This window comes from Anomaloglossus baeobatrachus (assembly GCF_048569485.1).
Source record: "Anomaloglossus baeobatrachus isolate aAnoBae1 chromosome 2 unlocalized genomic scaffold, aAnoBae1.hap1 SUPER_2_unloc_1, whole genome shotgun sequence".
Lineage (NCBI taxonomy): Eukaryota > Metazoa > Chordata > Amphibia > Anura > Aromobatidae > Anomaloglossus > Anomaloglossus baeobatrachus.
The window spans coordinates 2,039,484-2,062,637 of NW_027441779.1; the positions used below are offsets into that span (position 1 = coordinate 2,039,484).

At 54.3% G+C, this 23,154-nt stretch overlaps 1 non-coding gene across 1 annotated transcript; it reads left to right on the plus strand.

Moving 5' to 3' along the window:
* Positions 1 to 12,592: 12,592 nt before the first annotated feature.
* LOC142258689 (5.8S ribosomal RNA) lies at positions 12,593 to 12,746 on the plus strand. The gene has a single exon (XR_012727840.1). It is a non-coding gene; the product is annotated as a 5.8S ribosomal RNA (ribosomal RNA).
* The last annotated feature ends 10,408 nt before the right edge of the window (positions 12,747 to 23,154 follow it).

The window sequence follows — 23,154 nt, forward strand, 5'->3', positions numbered from 1 at the left end:
AGATTGCTGACTTGACAGAAGGCAGCCATTGACACACTCCACAAGGAGGGTAAGCCACAAAAAGTTATTACTAAAGAAGCTGGCTGTTCACAGAGTGCTGTATCCAAGCATATTAATGTTAAGTTGAATGGAAGGTAAAAGTGTGGTAGAAAAAGGTGCACAAGCAACTGGGATAACCGCAGCCTTGATAGGATTGTTAAGAAAAAGCCATTCAAAATTTTGGGGGAGATTCACAAGGAGTGAACTGCTGCTGGAGACAGTGCTTCATGAGCCACCACACACAGACGTGTCCAGGACATGGGCTACAACTGTCGCATTCCTTGTGTCAAGCCACTCATTATCAATAGACAACGCCAGAAGAGTCTTACCTGGGCCAAGGAGAAAAAGAACTGGACTGTTGCTCAGTGGTCCAAGGTGTTGTTTTCAGATGAAAGTAAATTTTGCATTTCATTTGGTAATCGCGGTCAAGGAGTCTGGAGGAAGAGTGGAGAGGCCACAATCCAAGCTGCTTGAGTTCTAGTGTGAAGTTTCCACAATCAGTGATGGTTTGGGGAGCCATGTCCTCTGCTGGTATAGGTCCACTGTGTTTTATCAAGACCAAAGTCAGCGCAGCCGTCTGCCAGGAAATTTTAGAGCACTTCATGCTTCTCCCTGCAGTCAAGCTCTTTGGAGAGGGAAATTTCATTTTCCAGCAGGACTCGGTACCTGTCCACACTGCCAAAAGTACCAACACCTGGTTTAATAACCACAGTATCACTGTGCTTGATTGGCCAGCAAACTCGCCTGACCTAAACCCCATTGAGAATCTGAGAGAGACACTAGACCCAACAATGCAGACGAGCTGATGGCTGCTATCACAGCAACCTGAGCTTCCATAACACCTCAGCAGTGCCACAGGCTGATCGCCTCCATGCCACGCCGCATTGCTGCAGTAGTTTATGAAAAAGGAGCCCCGACCAAGTATTCAGGCATTTACTATACAGACTTTTCAGTAGGCGCCAACATTTCTGAGTTTAAAATAATTTTTTTCAGTTGGTCTTATATAATATTCTAATTTTCTGAGATAATGACTTTTGGGTTTTTATTGGCTGTAAGCCATAATCATCAACATTAACAGAAATAAAAACTTGAAATAGACACTTCTGTGTGTAATTACTATATAATATATAGAAATAGATTCCTCTGTGTGTAATGACTCTATATAATATAAAGGAATAGATCCCTCTGTGTGTAATGACTCTATATAATATATAGGAATAGATCCCTCTGTGTGTAATGACTCTATATAATATATAGGAATAGATCACTCACTATAGCGGACGTGTATGTTTGTTGCAAAGCCCCAAAGAGGCGGCTTAATGTTCAGCCCAGATACTTGACATGTTAGTTGCGGAGCAACAAAGAAACCGCTTAATGTCCGGCCCAGATACCGGGTAAGCTTGTTGAGGTGGCTTAATTTTCGGCCCGGAAAGCCGTCATGTTTGTTACATGGCCCCGGAGGGACCCCTCGATGCCCGGGCCAGATACCGTGTAAGTTAATTGAGGCGGCTTAATTTTCGGCCCGGAAAGCCGTCATGTTTGTTGCATGGCACCGGAGGGACCCCTCGATGCCCGGGCCAGATACCGTGTAAGTTAGTTGAGGTGGCTTAATTTTCGGCCCACATACGGAGCACCGGAGGGATGGCTTAATGTTCAGCCCTGCGGAGCCGGCAATTAGTGCTTAATGTTCAGCCTGCTAAGCCCGAGAAGTCTGCGGTTAGTGTTTAATGTTCAGCCTGCGGAGCTCGGAGAGGGGGCTTAATAGTCGACTTGCGGGGCCCCGGACATTCCCGCCCGACTGCCCTCGGCGCCTGGATAAAAAAATTCCGACACTTCATACTTCCGTGAGCTTTTGGGGGTGTCGGGGTCCTCGGGGGCCCGAGCGGGGCTCCAGACAATCTCTCCCAATCTTCCCCGGCAGTTGTGGAGGGAAGAAAAAATGATTCCAATACTTCATACTTCCGTGAGCTTTTAGGGGTGTCGAAGTCCTCGGGGGCCCGAGCGGGGCTCCAGACAATCTCTTCCAATCTTCCCCGGCAGTTGTGGAGGGAAGAAAAAATGATTCCAACACTTCATACTTCCGTGAGCTTTTGGGGGTGTCGGGGTCCTCGGGGGCCCGAGCGGGGCTCCAGACAATCTCTCCCAATCTTCCCCGGCAGTTGTGGAGGGAAGAAAAAATGATTCCGACACTTCATACTTCCGTGAGCTTTTGGGGGTGTCGGAGTCCTCGGGGGCCCGAGCGGGGCTCCAGACAATCTCTCCCAATCTTCCCCGGCAGTTGTGGAGGGAAGAAAAAATGATTCCGACACTTCATACTTCCGTGAGCTTTTGGGGGTGTCGGGGTCCCGAGCGGGGCTCCAGACAATGTCACCAGAGAGTCCTTGGGACTTAGAAAAAAATTCCGAATTTTCATACTTCCATGACTTTTAAGGGGTGTTGGGGCCCTCGGGGACCCGTGCGGGGCTCCAGAGGATCTCGCTCAATCTTCCCCGGCAGTTGGGAGAAATTGGTCAAAAAAAAAAAATCCCTTCAGACTTCCATCATCCGGGAGGGGCGTCAGACAGCCTCGGAAGCCGAAAAGGGCTCCAGAGAATCACGCCAGAGAGTCCTTGGGACTATTTGGGAATATTTTTCAGTATTTTCAAACTTCCATGTCTGACACCTCTAAACTCGAATACAACGGGCAGTTCCATACGTTTTGGCAGATCCTCGGTTGCAGTACCCCAAAGTGGCCAGAGAGGGAGCCAAAGGAGCAAAAAAATTAGTAGAATCGGGATGAGCTTGAATTTGCCTGCCGCAACTGCCTGGCAGTTCCAGGACATCGGGTAGTTTTCGGGGCCGACCCGGCTTACGCGGGGGGGTTCCCAACGACTTTGGGACACTTCATTCCACACCTCCGGGATATATATGTGGGAGAAGGGTGTCTCTCCAGACTTTGAATGCTCTCCTTGGCAAACCGGTCCTTTGAGTATTTTTCGAAGTGCTGCTCGGGGACCCCTTCCGGTTGCAGGTTCGCGCTCCTGCCTCTCCCGCAGCTCCCTGGGTGGGGAGGTGGCGCTGCTCGCTCGGCCCGGGCTCTGGAGCCCGCGCCGGTCAATGGCGAGTGGCCCATTCTTCCGGGCCAACTGCTGCAAAAGCCACGGGAGGCGAAAAAAGTCTGTTGAGGCAAGGGCGCGAGAGCGGGTAGAAGACTACGCCGGTAGGGCGACGACGACACGGCCAGGCCAAGCATCCGGGGAGACCTCCGAGTTGCCCCGGTCGCGCCGGAGCCGCGGTGGACCCCGAAAGCCAGCCCCCTCTCCTGTCGACCCCGCGCCATTCCGCCGGTCGGGTTGAGGACCCCTGCGGCGGAGGTGTGACTAAGCTCGACGGAGGAGCCACAGCAGGCTCACCCATGCCTCGGACCCCGCCAACCCCCAGTGGCCCCTCCGTGGGTTGCCTGGGAGTGGTGGGCTCTCGGCAGGGTGCGGCCCGTGGCAACCCCGGTGGCCAGTCTCCTCGCTTCCGCATCTTGCCAGGGTGGCTTCCGGACGCCCTTCCGCTCCGGGCCTGCATGTGGACCGATGACCCCTCGTGTGCGCGGAGGTGGGACTAAGCATGATAGAGGAGCCGCACCAGGCCCCCATCGCCTCGGCCCTGTCCTGTTCCCCAAGCGGCCCCTTGTAGGTCGCCCCGGGAGCGGTTGGCTCTTGACGGGGTGCTGCCCATGGCATCCCCCCGAGGCCAGTCTCCTTGAATACGCGTTCCGCCCGTGGGCTTTGGACGTCTGCGTGCCTTTTCCGTACGGGCTCCCTTCCGTGGTGCCCTCCCTTCCCCGCCGAGGGGCGGCCTCCTGCTGTTCGCTGTTGCGTGTTCTCTTGCTGGTCTGAGAGAAACCCCTCTCTTCTACCCCTGGGTCGTCCTCTTCCAATTGATTTGGCGAAGCGCTCCCGGGCGGGAAGGTGGTGCTCGCTCGGCCTGGGCTCTGGAGCCCGTGTCGGTCACAGGCGAGTGGCCCCTTCCTCCTCCACCCCTGGGATTTCACCTTCCTTACGGTGGCGCGAATGCGCTGGCCGCCCTCTCCCGCGGAGGAGGGCGGCCTGGCGGTGGCGAGTTTGAAACGACCCGAGCGTCGAAAGCGGTCCGAAGACCCGCACGGGCGAACGGCAGGGACCTACCCCGTGACTCCTGTCCAGCTTCCGGTGGGTGTTGTGTGAGTGGGGCCTGTTGTCCGAATCGCTCCCCGTGCGGGAAGCACAATGATGTTCTCCGAGGGCGGCCTGTTTGCGAGCTCACTGGAAAGCGGTGGTGGTGGTTGGCGTTTCCACTCTGCTACCGGGCTATCACTTTCCTCTTACCCCCCTGGTCTGTCCCGAGCCCCTCACACCCCTACGGGGGGGAAGACGGGGGAGGTGTGGATGGGGCCACACGCGGGTCTTTGTGAGAAGGTTGTGGGGGCGTCCTCCCACCACCAGGCCCGTGTCTGCGCCATCTGCCCTCCCGGACTGTCCACCCCAAGGCGGCTTAGAAAAGGGAGAAAGCGAGAATGGCAAGGCAACCAAGGGTGGCCGGAGAAAGAAAATCGAGAGAGGGTGAAAAACACAGGGCGGAGGAGAAGGGGGTCCCCCGTGCCCCCCGTTCCCGTCGGCAGCTGGGCCCACCACTGTAAAAGCCACGGGAGGCAAAAAGAAAAGCAGAAAACACGTCTGTTGAGGTATGGGTGTGAGCGGGTCGAGGACTAAGCTGGTAGGGCGACGCCAGCACGGCCAGGCCGATTTATCCGGGAGACCTTAGAGTCACCTGGTTGTGCTGGAGCCGCGGTGGACCCTGAAAGCCAGCCCCTCTCCTGTCTGCGTCTGTTCGCCGGTCGGGCTGATGACCCCCTGCGCGCGCAGAGGTAGGACTAAGCCAGACGGAGTAGCTGTAGGGCCCCATCGCCTTGGCCCCCCAATCCACAGCGTGGTGGGTTGCCCGGGAGCGGTGGGCTCTTGGCGTGGTGTTGCCCATGGCTGCCAGTCTCCTCGCCTTCGCGTTCCGCCCAGGGGGCTTCCGGACGCCCTTCCACTCCGGGCCTGCCTGTGGACCGTCGACCCCCTGCGCGTGTGGAGGTGGGACTAAGCCATATGGAGTAGCCGTAAGGCCCCCGTCGCCTCGAGCCCCCCAATCCCCAGTGGCCCCGCAATCCCCAGCGCCTCCCCGTGGGTTGCCTGGGAGCTGCGGGGTGCTGCCTGTGGCTGCTCCAGAGGCCAGTCTCCCCGCCTTCGCGTTCCGCCCGGGGGGCTTCTGGTTGTCTGCGCGCATTTCCGTATGGCTCTCTTCTGTGGTGCCCTACCCTGCTGAGAGGCGATTCCCGTGCCTCCTGCCGCTCCCCCCGACCTTGCGCCTCTTCACCCGCCTGTGTCCCGCCGTTCTCCAGGCACCTCGAAGTCTCGGTCTCCCTTATCTCCCCCGACCTCGACGCGTCCAACCACCCTCGCCGGAGCATCGTGCGGTCGACGAAGGGCTACCTGGTTGATCCTGCCAGTAGCATATGCTTGTCTCAAAGATTAAGCCATGCACGTGTAAGTACACACGGACGGTACAGTGAAACTGCGAATGGCTCATTAACTCAGTTATGGTTTCTTTGATCGCTCCAAACCGCTGACTCGGACAACTGTGCTAATTCTAGAGCTAATACGTGCAAACGAGCGCTGACCGCGAGGGATGCGTCCATTTATCAGACCAAAACCAATCCGAAGTCCTGGGCATGGCGTCGGGACTGTCCTCCGCGGCCTCCCCCCTGCCACGTTCTCCCCGTAAGTGTTGCGATTCTAGATAACCTCGGGCCGATCGCTGATGGCGACGATCCATTCAGGTGTCTGCCCTATCAACTTTCGATGGTACTTTCTGTGCCTACCATGGTGACCACAGGTAACAAAGAATCAGGGTTCGATTCCGGAGAGGGAGCCTGAGAAACGGCTACCACATCCAAGGAAGGCAGCAGGCGCGCAAATTACCCACTCCCGACCCGGTGAGGTAGTGACGAAAAATAACAATACAGGACTCTTTCGAGGCTCTGTAATTGGAATGAGTACACTTTAAATTCTTTAACGAGGATCTATTGGTGGGCAAGCTTGGCTCCAGCAGCCTTGGGAGGAAGGGGAGGAGTCTGACCAGTTGCTGCTGGAGTCTGAGGAGGAAGGACGGTTGAGGCTTGCTCTGCTCCTCCAGAGCTCAGTCACCCCTGCTGCCTCTCCCTTCCCTAGGGGAGAGGCACTGTGCTCGGGGCACCATGGAGACTCGGGCCCCCATCTCTCGGTTGCCATCTGCGGGAGGTGGGGAACAGAGACTGGAGGAGCCGGTGAGGAGATCCTCCCGGATACGTAGGCCGGTGGCCAGAGAACCTGGGTCAGAGGGGACCCCAGCCCCAAGATCCAGGACCCAGGGAGCTGGCCAGAGGGGAAGCCAGGACCAAGGCTGGGACCGGAGCCAGGACCAAGGCCGGGACAGGGGCCAGGACCAAGGCCGGAACCGGAGCCAGGACCAGGACCGGAGTCTGGACCAGGACCGGAACCGGGAGCAGAGCCCAATCCCGAACCAGGTGACTCCTGGACAAGGAGTCACCAGTGACATGACGTATTGGGGAAGGCTGAAAACCAATGAGGACACTGGAACATACGCCCTCCATGTGAGGCGTATGTTCCAGCAATACGAAGAATCGGGGCGGCAGGTATGTGTGCTGCAGGAGAGGTTGGTGGATGCCAGGTTCATCCGAGACCATGGGGCTCCGAGGAACCGGGAGGAAAGCAGGGCCGCCGTTAGGCACCTCCGGGCAGAACTAGAGACGGTCGTCGCTTTCCGTGAGGGGATCCTTAGGAATTCGGATCCCTTTGCGGAAAAAATGCGCAACGACGACCGCTTCGAGGCCATGAGGGGGGCAGCGAAGCCGGGAGCCAAGTGTGTGGGGTCGGGGCCTTCGGGGCCCCCAGGCATGGGGTCTGGTTTAACCCCAGTGCCGGAGGGGGCTCCGCTCCCTGTGTCAGCGCATAGACCGGGGAGTCTTGGACGGGAAGGTGAGCTGACCTCAGAACGGTTGACAGAATCCCTCCACATGGCGCTCCCGTGGCCGTAAGTGACGTCACCGGAAGTGCCGCTACCGGAAATGACGTCACCGGAAGTGACATCGCAGGTACCGCAACCTGAAGTGACGTCACTGGAAGTGGCGTCGTAGTACGGTCCGGTGCCGAAAGTGGCGTCTCTGAAAGTGGTGAGTGTCTGGGAGGTGGAGGGAGAGCCGGCTGAACACATGGCTCCAGCCGTCAGTACTGTATTCCCTGCAGGGACCGACAATGATGGGGGAGGAAAGCCCAGCAGCACTGCTGGGATTACAGGTGGTGCTGCTGTGCATGGGCAGGCTCCCCCTAGTCGGGAGCGGGAGGTAGCGGCGGCACGGCGGAGCCCGGGAGGCGGTTCAGGGGCCCGGAGGTTGGGAGGCGGCCCTGTCAATGACGGACCTGGCCTGACTGGAGGATCTCCTGCAGGCACCAGCCGCCCCAGAAGAGAAGGTAAAACTGTTTCAGGGAGCACCTCTGTGTGCCCGAGACAGTCGGTGGGACGAGGGGCACATGGAGGGGGACTCACAGATACTGATTCATACAGCTCATCCTCCTCTTCGGAGGGGGATGGGCTTCTGAGGGAGATCCGGCACCTGGAATCCCCAGTGGAGTTCTCCCGGTTCTGTTTTGGGGATGAGGTGCCGGAAGAAGGGAAGATAAAGAAAAAGAAGAAGTCTAAAGGGTACTTTACACGCTGCAACATCGCTAGCGATCCCGTTAGCGATATGAAATTCTAGATCGCAAGTGCGATCTTTCGAGATTGCACATGCGTAAAATGACCTATGTGCGACCTCAAAAGATCGCACTTGCGATCTAGAATTTCACATCGCTAACGAGATCGCTAGCGATGTCGCAGTGTGTAAAGTACCCTTAACCGTATGAGGGAGGTGGTGGGCTTCCGATATGCCTCAATGTCGGATTCGGAAGCCGCCACCTCTCGAGTTAGCCCAAGGTGCCGTGTACCCCGGGGTCCTTCAGGGGGCAGGTGGCACGCGTCTGAAAGGGAGCGGGGGAGGACGCAGGGGACAATAAGCCCTGTTGAAACCCCTGCTCCGGACCTCTCCAACATGGAGGATTTCCCGTCGCTTCCCTCTCCTTGTGCCCTGGCGGAGTTGGGTACGGGGGGAGGAGGGGCGGGGGTCAGTGGAGAGGTCCAAAATGTTAATACTATTGAAATGGAGGAGCTGGAAGTCGAGGCCGACCCGGTAGGTGTGGTTTCCGGAAATGTATCGGGGGTTGTGGATTAGAGGACGCCTGGAGAGTTGAATGAAATTTTGTTGGCTGAGGCAGCATCTGAGAGTGCAAGGCGTGAAAGGAGGGAGAAAGAGGCAGAGGAGAGAGAGAAAGCGAGAGAGGAGAGAATGAGGGTGCAAGAGGAGAGAAAGAAGGGGGGAGAGTCTGTTGTAGGTTCTGTTGCCCCCCCAGTGGCAGCAGCTGGCTCCTCGAGAGCCGGTACGCATGCTCAAGCTGCTGCTGGGGAGAGTGGAAGGAGGGTGGCTGAGGTTTTGTATGACAGTTTCGAGGCAGGTGACTTGCAACATCGTCTCCTGAGCGCCCTGAAGAGAGGAGAGGAGACTATGCAAGTAGGGGATGAGGTGATAGACCTTTCGTTTTGGACAAAGCGACACAGGCTGGCTGCTTTCCAAGATGCATACCCCTGCATGGAAAAATATCATAGCGGCAGCGGTCTCTCGGCAGAACATGGTGAAGACAGTAACGGTCATTACAGCAAATGATTTACTGTCTTGTGTTGATATCATGACCTGGATCAGCCGCTACAGGGAGGTGGTCCAGGTCCCCGAGAAGATTCGAGACCGCTTTGGTTTCTGGACTGGAGGCTGGACCTTTAAGGTTAAGTTAAAGGTTTTGAGGAAACTGTTACCCACATCTCTCCCTCAACGTTCCTGGGGAGGGATCGGATCCTGATCCACTACTGGGGGCAGCCGAAGGTCTGCTACAAGTGCGGTAGCCCCTCCCATTTCAGCGCAGGCTGCAAGGCACAGAAATGTGCCTTGTGTGGGGGGCTTGGTCATCTTGCCGTCACGTGTCGGGCCATTCGGTGTAACCTCTGTGGGGATCTGGGTCATCGATTCAGCTGGTGCCCACGCTCGTTCGCCAATACGGTCCTTCGTAAGACCGCGGCTTCACAGGGTGCTGAGGAGCCCGCGGCAAAGGGTACTAGCAGAGGTGAGCAGAGCACTGGTCCAAGGAAGGAAAAGAGTGTGCCCCCCTCACGTGTGAGGCGGGCGGAGCAGCGCCAGAGGGAGAGGGAGTGGGGTGTGATGACCTTGCCCTCTTCCTCGGGGGCCCCTGTGGCTGAGGATCTGGGCAATGAGCTGGATGAGGAGGAGAGGAGGATTAGAGAAGAGGAGGACGCCAACACCTTGCCTTCCTCTTCTGAGGAAGAACAGGGAGAGGGGGCGCAGGCATGGCAACAGCAACATCGTAAAAAGAAGGGTAAAAAGAGTAACGCCAGGAGGGGGAACAGGAGGAGGGGGTCTAAGACTCCTTCTTTGGAGTGGGACCTCTCCGGAACATCCATCCTGGAGAACCCTCCTGGCGAGTCATCTACCCAGTCCAGAAAACCAAAGGAAAGTTCTATTACCTCGCCTCTGGTGGTCCTCTCCAACCATTACCAATCCCTGGATGAGAACATCCCTCCCTGCTCCGGTGGGGAGGATGAGGGTGAGGTGCCGGGGGCTGCGGACAAGGATGTTGGGGCCTTGGGGGATGATGGATCCCCGCCTCCGGGAGATCTCTCCCTGGAGGGAAGGATTGCCCCGAAACCACCAGACAAACTGAGTGATAGGTGTATGGATGTATCAGTGTGTTTGAAGCGAATGGCCTCCTCACACAGTGAGGAGGAGTGTGGTGGTGGTGGGGGTGGGAAAAAGTTGGCTGTCGAGCTTCATAATCCTTGATGGCGGCACTCACCCCGTTGACGCTGGCAACCATTAATGTTGCCAGCATTAAGTCAGATGCGGCTAGATTTACGGCCTTTGATTTTCTCCGCCGGTTTGATGCCGACATTTTGTTTTTGCAGGAGACCAGTTTGACTGACCAGTCAGCCTTGAAGAAAGCAAGGCAGGAGTGGACCCATGGTCTTTCCTACTGGTCTCTTGCGGCCGAGTCGTATAGCGGGGTGCCGATCCTTTTTAGATCGCAGAGGTCACATGCCGACGGATTATCAAGCTCGAAATGGGACGGTGTCTGATTTTAGATGTGCTTATGAAGGGTCAAGAGCTTCGGCTCATCAACATCTACGGTCCCCAAACCAAGTGGGATCGGAAAAGACTCTTTATAAGTATCAAACCGTTTCTGTTTTGTAGCCGGCAGGTGGTCTTTGGAGGGGAATTTAATACTATCACGAGGCGCCGAGATAGAGGAGGTTCCAAAGACCAGCTGGCATACGACAGCGTGACGTTAAATAGTGTAGCTAGTGAGGCTCGCCTGGTTGATGTCCACATCAGGACTGATCCAGGCCACTCGGGGTTCACCTATTTTAGGGGCAGTCAGTGTAAGAGTAGGATAGATAGGTTCTATTTAAAGGAGGAAGCCATTTTCTCACCGTTATCGGTTGTGGAATTCTCTAATCACTGTCTTATATGTTTTTCTCTGAATGTTGCAGAGACCCCCCGGATGGGAAGAGGCATGTAGAAACTGAATTCATCACTCCTGGAGGAAGCAACTGTAAGACAGTCTTTTGAGGAATTTCTTCAGAGCCAGGTACCGTTATTGGGCCTTTGTAGCACTGAGTCACAGTGGTGGGAGATGTTTAAATATCGGGTGGCGAGGTTCTTCCGACAGCTTGCCAACCTAAGAAGCTTGAACAGGGATCGCCTGTATCATAGCCTGAGGAGGAAACTCGAGACCTTAGTCTCGGCTGGGGGTGACCGAGAGGAAATCTCCAGGGTGAAGGCCTTGCTCAAGAGGTGTCAGTATGATAGGCACATATCTTTGGTTTTTGAGAGGGATTTCGGGAAATACCGCTCGCCCGACCCCTACAAAAACTGTAAGATATCAGTGAATGGTAAACTGATTGTGGGTTTGAGGGATAGTACAGGATCTCTGGTACGATCCAAGTCAGAGATCTTGGAAGTCGTCAGATCTTTCTACTCTCACCTCTTGGGGAGGAGGGAGCCTGACCGAGAGGGGATTTCGGCTTTCCTGGCTGAGACCATCCCCGTGCCAGTGGTAGACCCCTCTCTTGGCGCTTTGACAGAGGATATCAGAAGACGATCGAACTTGGCTATCTAGAGGAAGTAAAAGTCATAACAAGGTTTCCGCAGGTGAACCTGCGGAAGGATCATTAACGAGAGAGAGCGAGCGGCCCGCGCCATCTCGCCCAGTGCCCCCCGAGGAGGCGCGGGGCTGGAAGCTCGCAGTTCTTCTCGGTGGAGGGAACCCGACTTCGGCCCCGCTGGCGCTCCCCCCCACCACGTGGCAGGGCGACGGCGCGGAGGGGTCTCTTCCCTCCCGCTGCCCGCCTGCCGCATGAAAAAAAAGACCCGCGCGTCGCAGGCCATCCCGGGTACCGCTCGCCTGCGTGAGCCCGTACCCCACTACGGGGTCGGGACCGGGTGGTAGGTTGAGAAGCCTTGAGCCCTCCTCTGTTCCCCTCCCCGTCGGAGGGAGGGATGGTGGGACGGTGGAGGCCGAGCGTCCGGGAAAACAGGGCCCCCTCTGAGAGGAACACCCCCCCGTCCCACGCTGTGATTTTGCGGCCGACCGATGGTGACCAGAGGGAAGAAAAACTACCCGCGCGTCACAGGCCGTCCCAGGTACCGTGAGCCCGCGTGAGCCCGCACACCCCCTCCGGGGTCGGGATCGGGCGGCAGGTTGAAAAGCTTCGAGCCCTCCTCTGCTCCCCTCCCCATCGGAGGGAGGGACGTCTGAGGCCGAGCGCCTGGGACAACAGGGCCCGCTCCGAGAGGGACACCCCCCGTCCCATGCTGTTTTTTATGCCCTTGTGGCTGACTGACGCTAACTAGAGGAAAAAAAAGAGCGTGGATCACGACCGTGGATCACGAGCGAGCGGCCAGCGCCGTCTCGCCGATCGACCGAGGCACGGGGCTGGAAGCACGCGGTTCTTCTCCCACCCCCTGCGGGGGTGGAGGGAACCCGACTTCTGCCCCGTCGGCGCTCCCCCTCCCCACACGACAGCGGACGGCGCGGATTAGTCCCTTCCCTCCCGCCAGCCGCAGGAAAAAAAAGAAGCGACCCGCGCATCGCAGGCCGTCCCGGGTACCGCTCGCCTGCGTGAGCCTGCACCGCACCCCACTCCGGGGTTGGGACCGGGCGGTAGGTCGAGAAGCCTTGAGCCCTCCTCCGTTCCCCTCCCCGTCGGAGGGAGGGATGGCGGAGGCTGAGCGCCCAGGACAACAGGGCCCCCTCCGAGAGGAACAACCCCTGTCCCACAATGGTTTTTTTACACCTTTGCGGCTGACCGGCGCTAACCAGAGGAAAAAAAAAACGAGCGCGACTCTTATCGGTGGATCACTCGGCTCGCACGTCGATGAAGAACGCAGCTAGCTGCAAGAATTAGTGTGAATTGCAAGACACATTGATCATCGACACTTCGAACGCACCTTGCGGCCCCGGCTTTACCCCGGGGCTACGCCTGTCTGAGGGTCGCCCCTCCGTCGATCGCCTCCGCGGCGCTGCTGGGGTTTGGAAGGAAGAGGAAGGGGGGTCCCAGACCTCTATCCCGTATCCTTGCGTCCCCCCAAAGCCAGACCCGCCCCCGCCCCGGGAATCGGGAGAGCGTGGCGAGGCTGTCTGTGGTGACACAGGGCTGCCTCCGGTCGCTCCCCCACGGCGGCGGGGGTGGAATGGCGCGGTACATGGAGAAAAGAGGCCTGAGAAACAGAAAACGACCGGCGTGTCGTGGTGTGTCGTTTCTCTTTCCCGCCCGGCCTCCGCCCTCCCCGGGACTCTGACTCGACTAAAGACCTCAGATCAGACGTGGCGACCCGCTGAATTTAAGCATATTGCTAAGCGGAGGAAAAGAAACTGACCAGGATTCCCTCAGTAACGGTGAGTGAAGAGGGAAGAGCCCAGCGCCGAATCCCCGTCCGCCTGGCGGGCGTCGGGAAATGTGGCGTACGGGAGACTGGACCACCCCAGTGTCGCTCGGGGGCCCGAGTCCTTATAAGAGTGACCCCAGCCCGTGGACGGTGGTAGGCCGGTAGCGGCCCCTGGCGCGGCGGGACCCGGTCTCCCCGGAGTCGGGTTGTTTGTGAATGCAGCCCAAATCGGGTGGTAAACTCCATCTAAGACTAAATACCGGCACGAGACCGATAGCGGACAAGTACCGTGAGGGAAAGTTGAAAAGAACTTTGAAGAGAGAGTTCAAGAGGGCGTGAAACCGCTAAGAGGTAAACGGGTGGGGTCCGTGCGGTCCGCCCGGAGGATTCAGCCAGGTGGGCTTCGGTCGGCCGTCCCGGGTTCCCGCACTACTGCTCGCCAGTCGGGCCGCTTCCCCCGTCCCCTCTTGGGGGGCCGGGGTGGGCGCCGCCGGCAGGGGGCGGATGCGGCCCGGGCGGCTCCGGCCCCCGCAGGGTGCATTTCCTCCGCGGCGGTGTGCCGCGACCGGCTCCGGGCCGGCTGTGAAGGCCTCGGGGGCGGAAGGTGGCTGAGCGGTTGCGCCCGCGCTCTCGGGCGCGGGGCTCACGCCCTACCGGCGTTACATCCCCCTCTCGGCAGCAGCAGTCGCCGTCGCCCGGGGCCGAGGGAGACGAAAGCCTCTGCGACCTCTTCCGGAACCGCTCCGCCCTCCCAGTCCCCCCAGCCGGCGCGTCTCCCTCTCCGGGGAGGCCGTCGGTTGGAGGCGGGGGTCCCATGGGGGGAAGCGGGGTTCGTCGATGGAGGAAGGGGGCCCCCCACTCCCGGCACGGCTGTCAACCAGGGCGGACTGTCCTCAGTGCGCCCCGACTGCGCCGCGCCGCCGAGGTGGGAGGGCTCACCAAGGTGGGAGGCCGGTCGCCAAGGGCGAGCGCTGTTCCGAAGGGACGGGCGATGGCCTCCGTCGCCCTCGGCCGATTGAAAGGGAGTCGGGTTCAGATCCCCAAACCCGGAGCGGCGGAGACGGGCACCTCACCGCCTTCCCTCCCCCCTAAACAAGGGGGGGGCGGGGGCGCCCAGAGCGGCAACGCAAACGATCCCAGAGAAGCCGGCGGGAGCCCCGGGGAGAGTTCTCTTTTCTTTGTGAAAGGCAGTACATATTTTCGGCATGTGTTTTAAAAATGGTTTGGTGACAAGCTTACCGTAAGTGGAATTGCCGGAGGTTGCACGATATGTTCTGGATGGCCCGTCCGCTAACCGTCACGAAGAAGGCCGTTTCCTCTTCTCGGCTCCCGGTGAAGTATGGCTTGATGTTCTCTGCATATGCTTTGAACCACTGAAAAAAAATATGAAAGCAGTCAACCGACTTGTGCAAGATGAAATGGGTCAAGCGGGGTCGGCAAGCCCTTAAACTTACCGTTTCTTCTTGCTCTGAGAGCACGAAAGCAGCGACTTGTTTTGATGCGATCTTATGTTCCTTAACTCCGATGACAATGTTGCGACTTCCGCGGTGGATGTATTCCGTCCTCTTGTTCCATTCTGTGATCTAAGGGTTAGAGGAAAACGTTAAGACGGTTTGAGCTACCGCACAAGGCCGCGCAGGTCTGGGCAGTACTTACAGTCATGTTCTGTACAACACAAGGCCTCTGTAAGTGTTTCAAGACCAATAGTGCCTGCAGATAATGGGTCACTTCTGCGTCGGTTTCAACCACGCTCCGGCTTTCAATTTCCCGTATTCGGCGAATAAATGACGGCTTTGCCACCTCCAGTAGTCGGCGGCATTCCTGGGGTGTCTTCGAAGTTTGCATCAGTAAATCGTACCGCTTGCTAACCATCTCATTGCACGTACCCTTGTATAATACCTTCTGAATTTCGCTTGTAGAGTTCATGAAGAGCTCGCAGGCTCGATAGAGTTGAGGCCTCTCAAAGCATATGTCTGTTGCATTCATTTGATACGCGGTGAATCTTCGCAAGTGTTTAAGCATAACCAGAGTTGTCCCCTTGGAGAGCGGCAAGCTACACATCTTTGTGAAGAAATCCTTGGTCTTGCTGGGTGTTTGCAGGTACTCGAGAGTCACAGCCCAGGGGTTTACGTAGTGGAGGAATCGGGCGACATTTGAGACTTCTGTTTTGTAATTCTGTACCAGGAGGGTGCCCTTCAAATACTCGGCGAACGCCCTCAGCATGGGGTGGTTCACGGAGTGACGCCTGTACAAGCCGGCGGCTCTAGCAGCTCTACGGCTTGGGACCATCCATTGCGTATTCCGTACTCTTTCCGTACTAGCATCGAGGACCTCCTCGTCGGCTAGAGAATCAGGGACAGTAGCGGTGATTTCGGACTCTAGGCCGGGTTCTCCCTCCAAGTCGGGAACGGACTGAAAAGAGACCGGGGCATATTCGACCTGTGAAGCCGATTCCTGCGGGCTGAGCTCCGCCATTTGGCCTGTTACATTTTCGCCACGGCTCTCGGCTACAGATAGCGCATGGATGAAATCAAAACTTGGCTTGCCGGTGACCAGAAACTCGCGCCCTTTCAAAAATGCCACCGCCTTGTCCAGGGACGGGAGAGGCTTAAGGTCCCGGTAATGAACGGTAGTACCGTTGCCTGCAACCCGGTACAGATAGCGCTTGGCCGAGCTCAATGCCTCTTGTATCTCGGAGTCGGTCTGTGTCCGCATACAACCCCTCCTGAGGTGCGTAGCTAGATACCAGCTCGCCCAGTGGCAAACGGGACACGTAAGGGGTGTTCGTCGGTGTCTGTAACGTTAGAAGTGTAAAGCGTTAAGTGCTGCCGTTTTATGTCAAGTAATTCCGAGCATTTATTCGGTAAAAATGGACATTTACTCACAGTTTCATTGTGCGCGGGAGCAGATGGCCGGCCTGTGCGAGCTGCTCTGAGGCGACACCTGTGTGAGGTAAATCGAAACCGCACCTGGCGAGGTGATTAGAATCTCGCGCTTCGTGCCGGAACCAGGGCGGCATCCTATTGGCTGTAACGTACAGCGCTGAGTCATCCCCTGGGCTGCCAGCCGCACGAGTGAAAAGCACCCACAGCGGTGATAATTAGACTCCTCTGTGTGTAATGACTATATATAATATATAGTAATAGATCCCTCTGTGTGTAATGATTCGATATAATGTGTTTCACTTTTTGTATTGAATTACTGAAATAAATTAACTTTTTGATAATAGTCTAATTTATTGAGATGCACTAATATTACACACACACATTCAGCTTTACTGTGCAATCTCTGGGGTCTGGTGATCAGCTAAAGCTCAGACAATACTTATGGATATGGGAGCATAAAGCCCACCATACACAAATTAAAATACCATAAATAAATACACAGATACGAAATTGGATGAAAAATGGCCGTGGTGTTTTATTATTGGTAACCTGATAAGATTTAATAATCACCATATTAAATAAATAAAATACCCATAAACTGGGAATAAGTACCACCAGAAATAGAATTAACCATAAAAAACACAATCCACCCAACATAGTTGGGCGATTTTTCCCCAACTAATAAAACAACATGACAAAAAATAAATAAGTGCTACGAATAAAACAATTGGGAGGGAGGGCGGGGGATTCTTTTGTGTTCCAGCTGGAACTCACACAGTTGACTGGCAGCTGATGCTTTATAAAGGTAAAAACTCCCGCTCTTTACTGAGCACCAATAGAAAACTTTTAATTAGGCGCGCAGCAGGCTGGCCAATCACAGCAGCCTGCTCGCATTGCAACTAGAGGGCAGATTAACCCTTCAACCACCAGGCTACATTACATAGCACGCCTCACCTACGGTAAAAACGACATTAATACCAAAAATTATAAAAACCTTAATAGAAAAAATAGGGGCCCATGCCACCAAGCAATCACCAGGCTATGCGCGGCTGGTGATTGGACATTATCTGTCTCCCAAAGAAAAATTTCCAGCAGTACAAGTTCTTCTTCTGGAAAGATAAAGTATTCTACAATTCTAAGACCGGTAGTCGTCTCTTTTACTTCAACCTGGAATCATTTACACAAGAAAAAACGATAAAGCATGGTGCACAGTACGCCCCCAACTAATACAGTATATCTGTCAGTAAGTATCATAGGGAACTAATAGGTGATGTCTTTTTTATGGAGAGGGACATGCTTGACATGCCAGTGTTAGGAGACTTATAAGTAGAGATGAGCGAACTGGCCGTGGTTTGGCTCGAGTTCGGTTCATCGAACGGAGGTCTCGTTCGAGTTCAGTTCGGCGAACGTTCGACGAACCGAACTCGAACCAATAGGATATAATGGGAGGCAATCACAAACACATAAAAACGCATTATAAATGTACACATACAGTTAATAAACATTGCCATAACATTTACCGGTCCCCGCGATCCCTCCTGCACTCTGTCTCCTGCCGCTATTCTATCCGATGATCGCTGAATCCTCTCGGTGACCAGCACTGCCAGCAGTGATGCAGGACCTATCGTGACGTCAAAATAGCGATGTGACCAGTCACGTGGCTATTATCTCATTGGCCACAGACTGGTCACATGACTATGACGCGTCATGTAGGACCTGTCATTGCACTCTCCGGTACACGGTGCACATTTGTGTATCGCCGTGTACCGGCGACATGCTCTAGCACACGGTCGACTCCCCGTTCCGTTAGGGACCGGCTGACACATCCGGTCATTAACGGAGATCACCGTTGCCATAGCAACGAAGTTAGCGGTGACGTCACCGCTAACCGCGGCTCCAGGAATCACATGATCGGAGCCCTGTTGCTATGGTAACGCGTCTGTCACCGCCAGCAGCACTGATCTCTCACGGAGTGAAGGCTGCACGCTGCTTCCCGTGCAGCCTTCACGGAGTGAAGGCTGCACGGGAAGCAGCGTCTTCCCCCATGCAGCAGTGATGGAGCAGAGCTGCATTTGTTGAACGAGAAAGACAGAAGACCATGGATCGTGGAGGGCTGACAGGGGGTAATAAAGATGGAGTCTCTAATGTGTCTGTGTATTTATTTCTATTAAAGTATTTTTTCTCTGTGTGGTGTTTTTTTTTAACCCTTTATTGGAGATTCTTAATGGCCGGGTCAAACGTGCCTGACATTAAGAATCTCTGGCTTAATACTGGCTAGTAAAACAAAGCCAGTATTAACTCATGATTACCCAACAAGCCACCCGGCTCCAGGGCTGTTGGAAGAGTTGGATACAGTGCCAGATGATGGCGCTTCTATGAGAGCGCCATTTTCTGGGGCGGCTCCGGACTGCAATTCGCAGCAGAGGCGCCCAGAAACCTCGGGCTAACCTGTGCTGTGGATTCCAATCCCCAGCTGCCTAGTTGTACCTGGCTGGACACAAAAATGGGGCGAAGCCCACGTCATTTGTTTTGTAATTATTTCATGAAATAAGTGAAATAATTAAAAAAAACGGGCATCCCTATATTTTTCGTTAACAGCCGGGTACAAATAGGCAACTGGGGGTTGGAGGCAGCCCGTGGCTGCCTGATCTACCTGGCTAGCATACAAAAATATGGCGAAGCCCACGTCATTTTTTTGGTGGGCAAAAAACTTCTGCATACGGTCCTGGATGGAGTATGCTGAGCCTTGTAGTTCTGCAGCTGCTGTCTGCTCTTCTCCATACAGACAGACAGCAGCTGCAGAACTACAAGGTTCAGCATACTCCATCCAGGACTGTATGCAGAAGTTTTTTGCCCCCTGAAAAAATTATGTGGGCTTCGCCATATTTTTGTATGCTAGCCAGGTACAGCAGGCAGGTACGGCTGCCCCCAACCCCCAGTTGCCTATTTGTACCCGGCTGGGAACCAAAAATAAAGGGAAGCCCTTTTTTTAATATTTCATGAATTTCATGAAATTAGAAAACAAATGACGTAGGCTTCGCCCCATTTTTGTGTCCAGCCAGGTACAACTAGGCAGCTGGGGATTGGAATCCGCAGCACAGGTTGGCCTGAGCTTTCTGGGCCCCACTGCTGCGAATTGCAGTCTGCAGCCGCCTCAGAAAATGGCACTTTCATAGAAGCGCCATCTTCTGGCGCTGTATCAAACTCTTCCAGCACCTGCTTGCTATACCTGGCTAGCATACAAAAATATGGCGAAGCTCACGTCCTTTTTTTGTAGTTTTTTGGCAAAAAAAATAAAAAATGCTTCCCTGTATTTTCTATTGCCAGTGAAGGTAACACCAAGCAGTGGGGGTTAGCAGCCAGTAGCTGCTTGGATTAGCCTTAGCTAGCAATACAAAAAATGCAGCGGGAGCCCATATATATTTTTTTTAATTATTTATTTAAATAACTAAAAACAAAATGGGCTTCCCTGTATTTTGATTGCTGGACATCACAGTGCTGTAACAATAAATCTTTAAAAAAAATGACGTAGCGCTCCGCGGTATTTTTGATTCTCAGCGCAGATAAAGCAGACAGCTATGGGTTGCCACCCCCATCTGCCTGCCGTTACCTTGGTTGGCAATCAAAATACAGGGAAGCCCATTAATTTTTTCTATTTAAAAAATAGTTAAAAAAAAAAATGACGTTGGGTCCCCCCATTTTTGATAGCCAGCTAGGGTAAAGCAGACGGCTGTAGCCTGAAAACCACAGCTGGCAGCTTTACCGTGGTTGGGGATCTAATGTGGAGGTCCCCCCAGGCTCTTTTTTTATAATTATTTTATAAATATTAATAATTACACAAAAAAGTAGGGTCCCCCCCAAATTCGATCACCAGCCAAGGTAAAGCGGACAGCTGTGGTCTGGTATTCTCAGGGTGGGAAGGTCCATAGTTATTGGGCCTTCACAGCCTAAAAATAGCAGGCCGCAGGCACCCCAGACGTGGCGCATCCACTAGATGCGCCAATCCTGGCGTTTCACCCCAGCTCATCCCGTGCCCTGGTGCAGTGGCAAACGGGGTAATAAATCGGATTGATACTAGCTGTAAAGTCACCTGAGATCAAGCCCAGCAGTTTGTGATGTCATGGCGTCTATTAGATACCCAACATCATAAACTGTCAGTACTAACAAATAAGAAAATCGACAAAAGAAATTTATTTGAAAAAACAGTCCCCAAAACATTTCCTTTTTCACCAATTTATTGTAAGAAAAAAAATAAAGGGGTCCCACGACGACTATGGACCGTCTAGAATATAGGGGGAGACACTGAGGGAACATATCCCCCATTTTCTAGGAGTGCAGACCCTTCATGTGAGGAGTGTGGGTGCAATGAATCTGCACTCACTCTCCCCGGGTCCACAGCAGCAGAGTCCATGTCGTAATGGTTGCTACCAAAGCTGCAATGCCCTACTCATGAGGTAAGGGCATGCCTAATCAGGAGAACTATTCTACATTTCCAAATATTGGTATTTGCTGATATTATTGCTATTCCACCTACTATATATTGGGGATAGGATCTTGGAGATGGAATACCCCTTTAAGTCCAGTTATCCAGCTGAATGAATACTTAGCAACAGCTCGCTATTTAGATGTGTTTTCTTGTGGCGTATAACGGACTCTCATGTTTGGTAGTCGTTCAGCAGGGAAACTATAAAAGCAAATCCCTCCATTTGGAAATGTAGTATATAGCTCTCCTGATCAATTATGTTCCTTACCTCATGAGCAGGGCATTGCAGTAATAATAATTTATTCATTTATATAGCGTTATTAATTCCATAACGCTGTATGTCTTTGGAGTGTGGGAGGAAACCGGAGTACACGGAGGAAATCCACGCAAACACGGGGAGAACATACAAACTCCTTGCAGATGATGCCCTTGGTGAGAATTGAACCCAGGACCTCAGCGCTGCAAGACTGCAGTGCTAACCACTGAGCCACCGTGCCGCCCATTTAGCTTACAGATGCATAACCACCACTCACTGTGTCTGAACACAGGAAGCTGAGCTGACAGCCGCTCTGTGCATGCGTCAGCGTCTATTGTGAAGGAGAGGGCCGTGGGGGGATCAACGCTGCACAGGTACCGTGGGACACCGGGGAACACCGGTGGGGTTATAGGGGGTGACCTGGCAGGGCCTGGGGAGGAGTTTTCTGTCGCATGTGTCATGGCACATGCGACAGAAATCAGAGGAGTAGGGTGAATGCGGCCGGCGCGCGGCCATCTTGGATTTCTGGGAGGGCATCGGGGGGGGCACTTTGGTGACACCGGGGGACCGGAGGGGACCGGGGAGGACATTTATCATGTTTGTTCATGCCAGATGGGAGATAAATAATTTTTTACCGGCGCTGTCATTTACTGTAACGTGATCATCGGTATACGGTGTATACCTGTGATCACGTGAGCGGGGACCGGAAAAACCATCCTGAATCATGATCTCCAGGGTCTCAGCTAGCCCTGAAACCCCGGAGATTTTCTGACGCTGTGGGGCGTTATTCACTTATTTCTGCCTGCTGTTTATAAACGGCAGATCAGAATAAGGCTACATTCACACGACCGATCCATTTTTGTGGTCTGCAAAAAACAGTCCGTTTTTTTTCACAGGTGCATCCATGTGGCATCCGTTTCCGTTCCGTAGACGGTCCGTATGTCACCTGTTTGTCATCCGTGTGCCTTCCGTTTTTTTTGTGTACTGCAAAAAAACTGAAGGAGGGAAAATACATAAATTTACCCAGGATCCTTAGCTTCAACCTACATAAGGCGGTCACATGTTCACTCCAGTGCCATTTTCTACTGCTTTTCACAGCGTAGAGCGCTCTGGTGATTTTCCTGTGCTTGTACACTTCATATCAGTCTTTTCTGTCATTATAATGGCAGAAAGACACAATGTCCCACTCTCCTGCATTTTGTAATTTTGCACCCTTTGGTGCCTTTCATGTGCCACTAAGGGGTGCTTAGCTTTGTATTTAGCCAAAAAAATGAAAAAAAAAAATGACATAGGGTTCCCCCTATATTTGTAGCCAGCTAGGGTAAAGCAGACGGCTGCAGCCTGCAGACCACAGCTGGCAGCCTCACCTTGGCTGGTAATCCAAAATTGAGGGCACCCCATGCTGTTATTTTAAATTAAATAAATTATTAAAAAAAAAACACGTAGGGGTCCCCCCAAAATTGGATCACCAGCCAAGGTAAAGCAGACAGCTGGGGTCTGATATTCTCAGACTAGGGAGGTCTATGGTTATTGGACTCTCCCCAGCCTAAAAATAGCAGGCCGCAGCCGCCCCAGAAGTGGCGCATCCATTAGATGCGCCAATCCTGGTGCTTCGCCCCAGCTCATCCCGTGCCCTGGTGCGGTGGCAAATGGGGTAATATATGGGGTTAATACCAGATGTGTAATGTCACCTGGCACCAAGCCCTGGGGTTGGTGAGGTCAGGCGTCTATCAGATACCCGACATCACCAACCCAGTCAGTAATAAAAAAAAATAGACGACAAACACATTTTTATTTGAAAAAACACTCCCCAATACATTCCCTTTTTAACCAATTTATTAGAAAGAAAAACAAATCCAGGTCTGGTGTAATCCAAGGGGTTGCCATGACGATCCACACTGTCCCAGTCAATGAAGAGCAGGATGTTCCCCATTGGCTGGGAGAGCAGTGCTGTGACCTGAGCTAACATCAATGGGTCAGCCCAGGTCACTGCAGGGGATGACAAGTGCTGCTGTCAGCGAGGTACATTACCTGCGCTGATCTCCTACACTGCTGACAGCACCTGTCACTGAGTTTAATGACCGCCGCCTTCACAGCCAAGTATCGCGAGAGGCCCGTGACGTCACCGCTAGTCAGTCTCGGGTCGGAAGCGAGAGAAGGTGATGTGACAAGCGGCGGCCATAGAGGACAGTGACAGCGCTGAGGTCGGGACTTCATCACCGCAGGTAAGCCGAGCGGGACCATGTGTGCAGAGTGCCAGGAGGACGTCAGTGTCGTGGACTGCATGGCTGGGGACGTGTGTGTGTGTGTGTGTGTGTACATGCCGCGTGCAGGAGGGAGCGGAGTGAGCTGAGCGGGGAAGTGTGGGCTTCCTGCACGTAACTAGGATAAA